At 49.5% G+C, this 14448-nt stretch overlaps 1 protein-coding gene across 2 annotated transcripts in view; it reads right to left on the reverse strand.

Moving 5' to 3' along the window:
- LOC134933768 (sodium- and chloride-dependent betaine transporter-like) overlaps nt 1-13714 on the reverse strand; it is a 44877-nt gene extending 31163 nt beyond the window's left edge. The window contains exon 1 of one of the 2 annotated variants that reach the window (XM_063929208.1): nt 13603-13714. The gene's annotated coding sequence lies outside the window, so the exon portion shown is untranslated. Of the gene's footprint in view, nt 1-13340; nt 13472-13602 lie in introns of those variants that run through there. The other variant, XM_063929207.1, reaches the window with a different exon arrangement.
- Between the last annotated feature and the right edge of the window lie 734 nt (nt 13715-14448).

Here is a 14448-nt window from a genome sequence, read left to right on the forward strand (position 1 = left end):
CAGTGTTATAGGGATAATTGGTAATGCAGTGTTAGATGGATGGATAATGGGGTAATGCAGTGTTAGATGGGTAATGGGGTAAAGCAGTGTTAGATGGGTAATGGGTAATGCAGTTTTAGATGGATAATGGGTAATGCAGCGTTATATGGGTAATGGGATAATGCAGCGTTAGATGGGTAATGGGGTAATGCAGTGTTAGATGGGTAATGGGGTAATGCAGTGTTAGATGGGTAATGGGGTAATGCAGTGTTAGATGGGTAATGGGGTAATGCAGTGTTAGATGGATAATGGGTAATGCAGCGTTAGATGGGTAATGGGGTAATGCAGTGTTAGATGGGTAATGGGGTAAGGCAGTGTTAGATGGATAATGGGGTAATGCAGTGTTAGATGGTTAATGGGATAATGCAGTGTTAGATGGGTAATGCAGTGTTAGATGGGTAATGGAGGAAGGCAGTGTTAGATGGGTAATGGGGTAATGCAGTGTTAGATGGGTAATGGGGTAATGCAGTGTTAGATGGGTAATGGGGTAATGCAGCGTTAGATGGGTAATGGGGTAATGCAGTGTTAGATGGGTAATGGAGTAATGCAGTGCCGGATGGGTAATGCAGTGTTAGATGGGTAATGGAGTAAGGCAGTGTTAGATGGGTAATGGGGTAATGCAGTGTTAGATGGGTAATGGGGTAATGAAGTGTTAGATGGGTAATAGGGTAATGCAGTGTTAGATGGGTAATGGGGTAAGTCAGTGTTAGATGGATAATGGGGTAATGCAGTGTTAGATGGTTAATGGGATAATGCAGTGTTAGATGGGTAATGGGGTATGCAGTGTTAGATGGGTAATGGGGTAATGCAGTGTTAGATGGGTAATGGGGTAATGCAGTGTTAGATGGATAATGGGTAATGCAGCGTTAGATGGGTAATGGGGTAATGCGGTGTTAGATGGGTAATGGGGTAAGGCAGTGTTAGATGGATAATGGGGTAATGCAGTGTTAGATGGTTAATGGGATAATGCAGTGTTAGATGGGTAATGGAGTAATGCAGTGCTAGATAGGTAATGCAGTGTTAGATGGGTAATGGAGTAAGGCAGTGTTAGATGGGTAATGGGGTAATGCAGTGTTAGATGGGTAATGGAGTAAGGCAGTGTTAGATGGGTAATGGGGTAATGCAGTGTTAGATGGGTAATGGGGTAATGCAGTGTTAGATGGGTAATGGGGTAATGCAGCGTTAGATGGGTAATGGGGTAATGCAGTGTTAGATGGGTAATGGAGTAATGCAGTGCTGGATGGGTAATGCAGTGTTAGATGGGTAATGGAGTAAGGCAGTGTTAGATGGGTAATGGGGTAATGCAGTGTTAGATGGGTAATGGGGTAATGAAGTGTTAGATGGGTAATGGGGTAATGCAGTGTTAGATGGGTAATGGGGTAAGGCAGTGTTAGATGGATAATGGGGTAATGCACTGTTAGATGGATAATGGGGTAATGCAGTGTTAGATGGTTAATGGGATAATGCAGTGTTTGATGGGTAATGGGGTAATGCAGTGTTAGATGTTTAATGGGATAATGCAGTGTTAGATGGGTAATGGGTAATGCAGTGTTAGATGGATAATGGGGTAATGCAGTGTTAGATGGGTAATGGAGTAATGCAGTGTTAGATGGATAATGGGATAATGCAGTGTTAGATGGGTAATGGGTAATGCAGTGTTAGATGGGTAATGGGGTAAGGCAGTGTTAGATGGATAATGGGGTAAGGCAGTGTTAGATGGGTAATGGGTAATGCAGTGTTAGATGGGTAATGGGTAATGCAGTTTTAGATGGATAATGGGTAATGCAGCGTTATATGGGTAATGGGATAATGCAGCGTTAGATGGGTAATGGGGTAATGCAGTGTTAGATGGGTAATGGGGTAATGCAGTGTTAGATGGGTAATGGGGTAATGCAGTGTTAGATGGGTAATGGGTAATGCAGTGTTAGATGGATAATGGGGTAATGCAGTGTTAGATGGGTAATGGAGTAATGCAGTGTTAGATGGGTAATGCAGTGTTAGATGGGTAATGGAGTAAGGCAGTGTTAGATGGGTAATGGGGTAATGCAGTGTTAGATGGGTAATGGGGTAATGCAGCGTTAGATGGGTAATGGGGTAATGCAGTGTTAGATGGGTAATGGGGTAAGGCAGTGTTAGATGGATAATGGGGTAATTTAGTGTTAGATGGTTAATGGGATAATGCAGTGTTAGATGGGTAATGCAGTGTTAGATGGGTAATGGGTAATGCAGTGTTAGATGGGTAATAGGGTAATGCAGTTTAGATGGTTAATGGGGTAATGCAGTGTTAGATGGGTAATAGGGTAATGCAGTGTTAGATGGTTAATGGGGTAATGCAGTGTTAGATGGGTAATGGGGTAATGCAGTGTTAGATGGGTAATGGGTAATGCAGTGTTAGATGGGTAAAGGGGTAATGCAGCGTTAGATGGGTAATAGGGTAGTACAGCGTTAGATGGGTAATGGGGTAATGCAGTGTTAGATGAGTAATGGGTAATGCAGTTTTAGATGGATAATGGGTAATGCAGTGTTAGATGGTTAATGGGGTAATGCAGTGTTAGATGGGTAATAGGGTAATGCAGTGTTAGATGGTTAATGGGGTAATGCAGTGTTAGATGGGTAATGGGGTAATGCAGTGTTAGATGGGTAATAGGGTAGTACAGCGTTAGATGGGTAATGGGGTAATGCAGTGTTAGATGAGTAATGGGTAATGCAGTTTTAGATGGATAATGGGTAATGCAGTGTTAGATGGTAATGGGGTAATGCAGTGTTAGATGGGTAATGGGGTAATGCAGCATTAGATGGGTAATGGGGTAATGCAGCATTAGATGGGTAATGGGGTAATGCAGCGTTAGATGGGTAATGGGGTAATGCAGCGTTAGATGGGTAATGGGGTAATGCAGCGTTAGATGGGTAATGGGGTAATGCAGCGTTAGATGGGTAATGGGGTAATGCAGCGTTAGATGGATAATGGGTAATGTAGTGTTAGATGGATAATGGGTAATGCAGCGTTAGATGGGTAATGGGGTAATGCAGCGTTAGATGGGTAATGGGGTAATGCAGCGTTAGATGGGTAATGGGGTAATGCAGTGTTAGATGGGTAATGGGGTAATGCAGTGTTTGCTTTGTAAGGTATTAGTATTTAGAGCTTAGAACTCCTGCATTCTGTGTCTCCTTTCCAGACGGCATAATAAAACTCGGCCTGTTTAGAATTACATGTACCCAGCCCCAGCTGGAAAAAACATGTGTACTACAATGCCCAGCACTGTTTAGATCTCTGTTTATCTGTTTGTAGCTAATTCTGCTGAGTCCCTCCCTCCGCGCCCCCTCCCCGTGTTCTGCGCTGCCGACACCGAGACGGCGCTCCAACCAGATTCACTCCAGATGTGCGCATCCCACAGGGCTGCAGGGGGCAGATATCTGATGCATCCTTATACCTTATAACTGGCTGGCATGCTGAGACCTGTGGTTCCACAAGAGTAGGAACATCACAGACAGTATGAAATAATATCCTTGATTGGTTACTTTGGGCAACTTCTCCATTTTTAAGAAGGTTTGATACATTTCCCCCAACATGAATATCTTTGAAAAAAATTCAAAGACTCTGGGGGAGATTTATCAAGCAGTGTAATGAGTGGGGAAGTGGACCAGTGGAGTTGGTGCCCATAGCAAGTAGCAACCAATCAGCTGCAGCCTAACATTTTATAGAATGTACTTGATAAATGCTTCCTCAAAGCGGATTGGTTGCCATGGGCTACTTCTCCACTGGCCCATTTCTCCCCTTTTCACACAGTTTGATACATCTCCATCAAGGCCTTCAATTATAATTTAGATGTCTCAGTAAACTGGGGCCTACCACCCCGAAAATCACACTGTGCCACGTGAGTGGCTGCTCTAAACTGAGCTGGGCAGTGGGCACCCTATCCATGAACAATGCCCCAATAGCCCCCTGGTGCCACCGTGCCCTGCCATACAGGAAGTAGGCATGGCCACGCCTCCTTAAAAACCCACGAAAATTAGCGCATGTGATGCTGCGTGCTCCACAGGGGGCGCAATCATGCTCCATAGCCATGAGAAGATCAAGGAGGGCACAATCACAGCGATCCCCCCCCCCCCCCCCGCACAGCCTGAGGAGACTGCTGCTGCGGCCCTGCCAGGTAAGGTGGGGGGAGGCCCGGGCCCATATTACTAGTACCCCCTCCCTCTAGGTGCTACTGATCATTACAGGTGCCCCCGGCTCACTGGGATCATAGGTGTAGCTTGGCCTAGTGGTAACACTGCTGCAGACTCTACAACGCGTGTGTGTATTATGTGTACATATGTGCTGTAACCCATAGCAACTCAGTGACTTATACTGTACCAATGCTGGGTTTACTGAAGTGAGCAGGTAAAGTAAATGTTTTCTCTGTAATTGGTGAGCGGTTCCGCCAATCTGCGCAGCAATGCCGGAGATTTCGGTCACTGAAGGCGATGGAAAGATCACGTCTTAGATACAATGGGGCTATTGCCTTCCTATGGGATAGAGGCTCCGGCTCAGGCTCCATTATTAGGAGGCATAAGGGTGGTCCCTCCTGTCTTGCGGGGGTCCTGGGAACGATCTCCCTTTGTCTATATATTACAATAAACCTGTCTGCACTAGAAAAATGACGGAATGTGATTGGTTGCTACGGGTTACTCTACATTTATTTTGTGCACATTACACAGTTTTATTAATCAAGCCCCATAGAACAGTTTCTCTATTAACTTATTACTCCTGTGCAATGTTTCCTTTATTGCCGTCCGCCCTGAGGTACGCCTTCCTCGTGTTGTAATACTGTACAGTGCAAGGTGCACTGCAAGTCACAGACTGAGGTTTATTAACCTCCCGCAGCGGATGCACTTACTGCATAGGAGAAAGCCCACTACCACTTACTGCATAGGAGGAAGCCCACTACCACTTACTGCATAGGAGAAAGCCCACTACCACTTCCTGCATAGGAGGAAGCCCACTACCACTTACTGCATAGGAGGAAGCCCACTACCACTTACTGCATAGGAGAAAGCCCGCTACCACTTACTGCATAGGAGGAAGCCCACTACCACTTACTGCATAGGAGGAAGCCTACCACCACTTACTGCATAGGAGGAAGCCCACTACCACTTCCTGCATAGGAGGAAGCCCACTACCACTTCCTACATAGGAGGAAGCCCACTACCACTTACTGCATAGGAGGAAGCCCGCTACCACTTACTGCATAGGAGGAAGCCCACTACCACTTACTGCATAGGAGGAAGCCCGCTACCACTTACTGCATAGGAGAAAGCCCGCTACCACTTACTGCATAGGAGGAAGCCCACTACCACTTACTGCATAGGAGGAAGCCTACCACCACTTACTGCATAGGAGGAAGCCCACTACCACTTCCTGCATAGGAGGAAGCCCACTACCACTTCCTACATAGGAGGAAGCCCACTACCACTTACTGCATAGGAGGAAGCCCACTACCACTTACTGCATAGGAGGAAGCCCACTACCACTTACTGCATAGGAGGAAGCCCACTACCACTTACTGCATAGGAGGAAGCCCACTACCACTTACTGCATAGGAGGAAGCCCACTACCACTTACTGCATAGGAGGAAGCCTACCACCACTTACTGCATAGGAGGAAGCCCACTACCACTTCCTACATAGGAGGAAGCCCACTACCACTTACTGCATAGGAGGAAGCCCACTACCACTTACTGCATAGGAGGAAGCCCACTACCACTTACTGCATAGGAGGAAGCCCGCTACCACTTACTGCAAAGGAGGAAGCCCGCTACCACTTACTGCATAGGAGGAAGCCCACTACCACTTAGTGCATAGGAGGAAGCCCACTGCCACTTACTGCATAGGAGGAAGCCCACTACCACTTACTGCATAGGAGGAAGCCCACTACCACTTACTGCATAGGAGGAAGCCCACTACCACTTACTGCATAGGAGGAAGCCCGCTACCACTTACTGCATAGGAGGAAGCCCACTACCACTTACTGCATAGGAGGAAGCCCGCTACCACTTACTGCATAGGAGAAAGCCCGCTACCACTTACTGCATAGGAGGAAGCCCACTACCACTTACTGCATAGGAGGAAGCCCACTAGCACTTACTGCATAGGAGGAAGCCCACTACCACTTACTGCATAGGAGGAAGCCCGCTACCACTTACTGCATTGGAGGAAGCCCACTACCACTTACTGCATAGGAGGAAGCCCACTACCACTTACTGCATAGGAGGAAGCCCGCTACCACTTACTGCATAGGAGGAAGCCCGCTACCACTTACTGCATAGGAGAAAGCCCGCTACCACTTACTGCATAGGAGGAAGCCCACTACCACTTACTGCATAGGAGGAAGCCCACTACCACTTACTGCATAGGAGGAAGCTCACTAGCACTTACTGCATAGGAGGAAGCCCACTAGCACTTACTGCATAGGAGGAAGCTCACTAGCACTTACTGCATAGGAGGAAGCCCGCTACCACTTAGTGCATAGGAGGAAGCCCACTACCACTTACTGCATAGGAGGAAGCCCGCTACCACTTACTGCATAGGAGGAAGCCCACTACCACTTACTGCATAGGAGGAAGCCCACTACCACTTACTGCATAGGAGGAAGCCCACTACCACTTAGTGCATAGGAGGAAGCCCGCTACCACTTAGTGCATAGGAGGAAGCCCGCTACCACTTACTGCATAGGAGGAAGCCCGCTACCACTTACTGCATAGGAGGAAGCCCGCTACCACTTACTGCATAGGAGGAAGCCCGCTACCACTTACTGCATAGGAGGAAGCCCGCTACCACTTAGTGCATAGGAGGAAGCCCGCTACCACTTACTGCATAGGAGGAAGCCCACTACCACTTACTGCATAGGAGAAAGCCCACTACCACTTACTGCATAGGAGGAAGCCCACTACCACTTACTGCATAGGAGGAAGCCCACTAGCACTTACTGCATAGGAGGAAGCCCACTACCACTTACTGCATAGGAGGAAGCCCGCTACCACTTACTGCATAGGAGGAAGCCCGCTACCACTTACTGCATAGGAGGAAGCCCGCTACCACTTACTGCATAGGAGGAAGCCCGCTACCACTTACTGCATAGGAGGAAGCCCGCTACCACTTACTGCATAGGAGGAAGCCCGCTACCACTTACTGCATAGGAGGAAGCCCACTACCACTTCCTGCATAGGAGGAAGCCCACTACCACTTCCTACATAGGAGGAAGCTCACTAGCACTTACTGCATAGGAGGAAGCCCGCTACCACTTACTGCATAGGAGGAAGCCCACTACCACTTACTGCATAGGAGAAAGCCCACTACCACTTACTGCATAGGAGGAAGCCCACTACCACTTACTGCATAGGAGGAAGCCCACTAGCACTTACTGCATAGGAGGAAGCCCACTACCACTTACTGCATAGGAGGAAGCCCGCTACCACTTACTGCATAGGAGGAAGCCCGCTACCACTTACTGCATAGGAGGAAGCCCGCTACCACTTACTGCATAGGAGGAAGCCCGCTACCACTTACTGCATAGGAGGAAGCCCGCTACCACTTACTGCATAGGAGGAAGCCCGCTACCACTTACTGCATAGGAGGAAGCCCACTACCACTTCCTGCATAGGAGGAAGCCCACTACCACTTCCTACATAGGAGGAAGCTCACTACCACTTACTGCATAGGAGGAAGCCCACTACCACTTACTGCATAGGAGGAAGCCCACTACCACTTACTGCATAGGAGGAAGCCCGCTACCACTTACTGCATAGGAGGAAGCCCACTACCACTTACTGTATAGGAGGAAGCCCACTACCACTTACTGCATAGGAGGAAGCCCACTACCACTTACTGCATAGGAGGAAGCCCACTACCACTTACTGCATAGGAGGAAGCCCGCTACCACTTACTGCAAAGGAGGAAGCCCGCTACCACTTACTGCATAGGAGGAAGCCCACTACCACTTACTGCATAGGAGGAAGCCCACTACCACTTACTGCATAGGAGGAAGCCCACTACCACTTACTGCATTGTTAGCATCGGGAGGCGCACATCCCGGCCGTTACCTAGGAGCCAGGACGCCGCACCTCCTGCTGACCCCCGCCCGGAGCCTAGCAACAGGCGGACGCCGGGCACAAGGTCTCCTGGTCTCCGCTCGGTGCCTAGTAACAGGCTGACGTCGGGCGCTGGGGCCCGCCGCTCTCCTTGGCAACGGGGACGCCAGAAGCAGCAGGTGTTCCCTGTTGCTTAAGCTCTATAGTAAGTGCAGCAAGGCAGCTGCACTTAGGGGCTAATTCAGACCTGACCGCTGCTGTGCGGTTTCGCACAGCGGGCGATCAGGTCTGAACTGCGCCGGTGCCGCAGTGCGCATGTGCATGCCAGAGATGTGATCGGCATCTCAGCCCAGCGATTGCCTCTGCCTGATTGATAGGCAGAGGCGTTTGCTGGGCGGGAGGGGGCCAGCCGGCGGCATTTGGCTGCCATTTTAGGGGCATGGTCTGGGTAATGCAGGCTTGCCCGGGGGGCAGGCCGTGGCGGCTGCGTGATGTCACACGCAGCCGCTGCGACCCAGGACGTGTCGAGAAGTTGCCTACCAGCGCAGCAATGCTGCGCAGGTAGGGACTTACTCGCCGGGTCCTGTGCGATGCTATTGCACCCATGCGGCGGGGGGAGGGCCAGACATGAGGGGCGGACTAGCCCTGTGCTGGGCGTCCCCCGCATGTCAGGGTGGCTGATCGTAGCTGCACGGCTATGATCAGGCCTGAATTAGCCCCTTAGTTATTAATCAGGGTTGTGATTGGCTGTAGTCCATTTATATTCTCCCTCAGTGCATTCCCAAAATGCTGGTGATAGTTCTTAGTTCCTGCTGTTGTTAGAACCTGCCGGCTCGTGTGAGGACCTGCCAGCCTGTTATACACCAGAGTTCCAGAGACCATGCCTGATTGCGTCCTGTTCTGTTCCAGCTAGCCGTGAACTCAGGTTTGGTGTGGTATTCCCATACCTCCCAACTTTGTCCCGTCGGCAAGAGGGACACACGCGCGCACTCCCGAAAAGGGGCGTGGTCTATGAAAAGGGGGTGTGGCTTCACGGAGGACCCGCAATCGCCAGCCACGCCCCAATTTCCGTCACTGAGGGGGCATGCCCAGCGCTCTGTGAGCCGCTGGCATGCCCCCTCTCCCTCTGTCTGCACTATATAGACGCTGTGCGCATGCGCACAGCGTCTATTCACCGCTGCTCTGCTGAGCAGGGCAGCGAGAGACGGAGCCTCCCAACTGCCCTCCCCCCACCGCGGGACACTGCGGCCCGCGGGTGGGACAGCGGGACAGTCCCCAAAAAACGGGACTGTCCCGCGAAAATCGGGACAGTTGGGAGGTATGTATTACCATACAGGCTCTGCCTTGCATATGTTTCTTTATTGGATTCATCCTGTGCATTGTTGCATTCGCTAATCATTAGTATTTACAGTCTTGTTATTCATAACACCCTGTGTAAGTACTGAGTTATTGTGTTATATTATATTCTAACCTGTGCATTGTTGCACTCGCGTGCATTTAGTTGGGTGTGGATCATCAAATCGACAGTATCTAGGTCAACAATGTTTAGGTCGACAGTCACTAGGTCGATAGGGATGGAAGGTCGACAGGGTTTCTAGGCCAACATGTGCTAGGTCGACAGGTCAAAAGGTCGACATGAGTGTTTTTTTGGTGTCATTTTCTTCGTAGAGTGACCGGGAACCCCAATTAGTGCACCGTATCCCCTCGCATGGCTCGCTTCGCTCGGCACAGATTACCGTTCCAATCATAGTCCACGTGGATCGTTAAGTATGAAAAAGTTCAAAAAAAGAAAGAAAATGTGAAAAACTCATGTCGACCTTTTGAGCTGTCGACCTAGAAACCCTGTCAACCTTCCAACCCTTTCGACCTAGTGACTGTCGACCTATAGTGGTCGACCTAAACATTGTCGACCTAGACAGTGTCGATCTTCAGACCGGATCCCCATTTAGTTACCTCTCTCGGTCTGCAAGTAGTGCAGCGGCATCTAGTTAGGGTTCTGTGTACGTCTCACCGTATTGCAATCTGCTCTTGCCCAGCCTCCAGTAGCCGCTTTGTCTATATACAAAACCTGGGGGCATCTGAGTACGGGGCGGCCCTAATCTGCCCTGGAAAGGCGGCTGCTATAGGCAAAGTCTTTGGCTGCAGGAGGCTAAAAGACTGCTGGGCAGGGGCAATTGCGTAAGCGTCACCAGAAACCATCAGATAGCTCATAGCACGCTGTGTCCACGTAACATGCATAGGAGGAAGCCCACTACCACTCCCTGCATAGGAGGAAGCCCGCTACCACTTACTGCATAGGAGGAAGCCCACTACCACTCCCTGCATAGGAGGAAGCCCACTACCACTCCCTGCATAGGAGGAAGCCCACTACAACTTACTGCATAGGAGGAAGCCCACTACCACTTCCTGCATAGGAGGAAGCCCACTACCACTCCCTGCATAGGAGGAAGCCCACTACCACTTACTGCATAGGAGGAAGCCTACCACCACTTACTGCACAGGAGGAAGCCCACTACCACTTACTGCATAGGAGGAAGCCTACTACCACTTACTGCATAGGAGGAAGCCCACTACCACTTACTGTATAGGAGGAAGCCCGCTACCACTTACTGTATAGGAGGAAGCCCACTACCACTTACTGCACAGGAGGAAGCCCACTACCACTTACTGCATAGGAGGAAGCCTACTACCACTTACTGCATAGGAGGAAGCCCACTACCACTTACTGTATAGGAGGAAGCCCGCTACCACTTACTGCTTAGGAGGAAGCCCACTACCACTTCCTGCATAGGAGGAAGCCCGCTACCACTTCCTGCATAGGAGGAAGCCCGCTACCACTTCCTGCATAGGAGGAAGCCCGCTACCACTTCCTGCATAGGAGGAAGCCCGCTACCACTTACTGCATAGGAGGAAGCCCGCTACCACTTCCTGCATAGAAGGAAGCCCGCTACCACTTCCTGCATAGGAGGAAGCCCACTACCACTTACTGCATAGGAGGAAGCCCGCTACCACTTACTGCATAGGAGGAAGTCTGCTACCACTTACTACATAGGAGGAAGCCCGCTACCACTTACTGCATATGAGGAAGCCCGCTACCACTTACTGCATGGGAGGAAGCCCGCTACCACTTCCTGCATAGAAGGAAGCCCACTACCACTTCCTGCATAGGAGGAAGCCCGCTACCACTTCCTGCATAGTAGGAAGCCCGCTACCACTTCCTGCATAGGAGGAAGCCCACTACCACTTCCTGCATAGGAGGAAGCCTGCTACCACTTCCTGAATAGGAGGAAGCCCGCTACCACTTCCTGCATAGGAGGAAGCCCACTACCACTTCTGCATAGGAGGAAGCCCACCACCAATAAAAACTCTAAATGCAAAAAAAGTTCCACTGAACATATAGAAATATTGGGCCTGATTCTGAGGGGGAAAAGTAATTGTGCACTGGGACAAACCATGGTGCAGTGTAAGGGGTACAGATACATGTATTATCTTTGCATGCAGGGATACTGGCTGCTATTGCATGTAGGCCACACATGCTGGGCAGCTTGATTTTTACACTGTGATTTAATCTGAGCTAGTACATGTCCCTACCACATCTAGGGGCAGATGTATTAAGCCTGGAGAAGTGATAAGTGGAAGGTGATAACGCACCATTACGGGTTTGAAAAATGACAGTTTGGAGCTGATTGGCTGGTGCGTTATCACCTTCCACTTATCACTGCTTTATCACTTCTCCAGGCTTAATACATCTGCCCCCAATCTCTCTGCACATTTGACATCTTCTCCCAGCTCAAACCACCTGTGGGAGTGCTAGATCCTACCATACAGTATCTGGGCCTGCAGCAAAAGATGCAAAGAATCATAGCATTCAGCGCCCCCTAAAGCTGTTATAGGGTACTGCAGCCTATTAACACCATGGCCCTCATTCCGAGTTGTTCGCTCGCAAGTGAATTTTAGCAGATTTGCTCATGCTAAGCCGCCGCCAACTGGGAGTGAATCTTAGCATCTTAAAATTGCGAACAATGTATTCGCAATATTGCGATTACACACCTCGTAGCAGTTTCTGAGTAGCTTCAGACTTACTCGGCATCTGCGATCAGTTCAGTGCTTGTCGTTCCTGGTTTGACGTCACAAACACACCCAGCGTTCGCCCAGACACTCCCCCGTTTCTCCGGCCACTCCTGCGTTTTTTCCGGAAACGGTAGCGTTTTTTCCCAAATGCCCATAAAACGTCCTGTTTCCGCCCAGTAACACCCATTTCCTGTCAATCACATTACGATCGCCAGAACGATGAAAAAGCCGTGAGTAAAAATCCTAACTACATAGCAAATTTACTTGGCGCAGTCGCAGTGCGGACATTGCGCATGCGCATTAAGCGGAAAATCGCTGCGATGCGAAGATTTTTACCGAGCGAACAACTCGGAATGAGGGCCCATATTACTACAACCTGATCCTAGAGGGATTCCTTATGCTGGCGTGCACTGCAGTACATTAAAAGTAAATACAAATGTATATCCTGTTAGAATTAGAGACGATCGGGTTCTGATTTACTTGGTTGTACTCAGCTTTACTAGGATCTCGGTGGCTAATGGCTCCCGCGTACTTTGGATAGCCAATAAAATAAATCCAAACTTGCGCTACTTTGGCGAAAAGAACAGAGTAACTCCGAACCTGCTCATCTCCAGTTAGAAAAACACCCCACATTTATTTATATATTTAAAAAAGTATTTAAAATTAAAATAGTGGGTGACATTTACTGACTCCACTGACCCCAGCCCTTACTGTTACAGATGGGGTGCTGCGTATAGCATCACAGGGGGGTATTCAATTGTTTGAAAAGTCAGTTGGGTGTCTGTTTTTTTCCTATCTAATAGACAGGAAAAAACACACCCAACCGACTTTTCAAACAATTGAATTCCCCCCACAGAGAGAGGAGAGAATGTCTTCCTTCTGTGCAACAAGAAAGTTTTCAAAGTGCCATCTGCAACTTTTTACTTATTACATGTCAGCCGAAGCAAAGCGCTGCCCTGGAGCGAATGAGCCCCAATCCACCCAACGCCTCAGTATATACACTTATACACTCCACAATACTCAGCTATTGGCACAGAGACGTCTACGGGGTTGGACACTTATAAGGCTGGAAATACTCCCCTCTCCAAACGCTGCCTCCACGTCCTACAAACTGTACTAAAGCAACTTTTCCTGCATCAGAGCTTTACTCCCACTGACACTCACCTCAGAGGAAGCGTCCACTCACTCCGGGGCAGGATAGTCGCAGGGATGAAGGAGCCAGGGGGAAAGGATGTGAATAGGCAGATGTCACATTGACACCACTGCAGCTCGCAGCCACTTCCAGAGAGTCAGGATCCCTTGTCTGACTATTAAACACAGCAGAGGGGGGCGGGAGAGAGGGAGGAGGAGGTAGGAGAAAGGGCAGCTAATAGAGAGTTACAGAAGGTGGATTGCCACATGCTATGGCCGGGATCCAGCATATTACCTGTCACCGCGCAGGACTGGTCACTGTACATACTCCCTGCAGCGTATCAGAAAAAGCATCCTTGCACTGCAACACCCTCTGCCTGCAGTGTATGGAGGTAGCGTCAGAAGAGCATCCTAAGCAGAAGAGAAGAACGCACGCTGTATAATTAGTTACATAATAAATGGATCATATGAACTGTAACACTGAGTGCTATGTACACATAGTTAGACACATGTTACATATATTTACATAACAGAGTATATAAACCGGCTAAAGTAAGGGTTGTTATTCTAAAGGTGGGTACACACTAGGGGATGTGCTCTAAGAGCGACGTCGCCTAGTGTTTCCCTCTCTCGGGCCGGGCGTTCGGCGGCAGGGCGTACACACTGAGCGATATGACGACCATATCGCTCAGTGATGTCACGTCACGCCGCGGCCGGGCCGTGCTGGCAGCTCTTAGACGACAGTTCAAATTTAGCTGCATGCACGGCCGACAGAGAGGGTCGTTAATGGCATGCAGGGACGCGCAACGCTCGGCGGCGGCAGCATACACACTTGCCGACAAAGTCGCTCAGGAAGGTTGAAAATAACCGTGTGCTTACTTTCTGGGCAAGCGTGTATGCAATGCATCTATAGACACCTACAAGGTATACAAACACAAAGTTACGGGACGTTATGGGAGAAAGAACATATTACTGACAAAGGGGGTCATTCCGAGTTGTTCGCTCGTTGCCGTTTTTAGCAGAATTGCGATCAGGCTAAAAATCGGCATTTCTGCGCATGCGCATGGTACGCAGCGCGCATGCGCTAGGTACTTTCACACAAAACTATGCAGTTTTACACAAGGTCGAGCGACATTTTTCC

This window comes from Pseudophryne corroboree, chromosome 6 (assembly GCF_028390025.1).
Source record: "Pseudophryne corroboree isolate aPseCor3 chromosome 6, aPseCor3.hap2, whole genome shotgun sequence".
Classification (NCBI taxonomy): Eukaryota; Metazoa; Chordata; class Amphibia; order Anura; family Myobatrachidae; genus Pseudophryne; species Pseudophryne corroboree.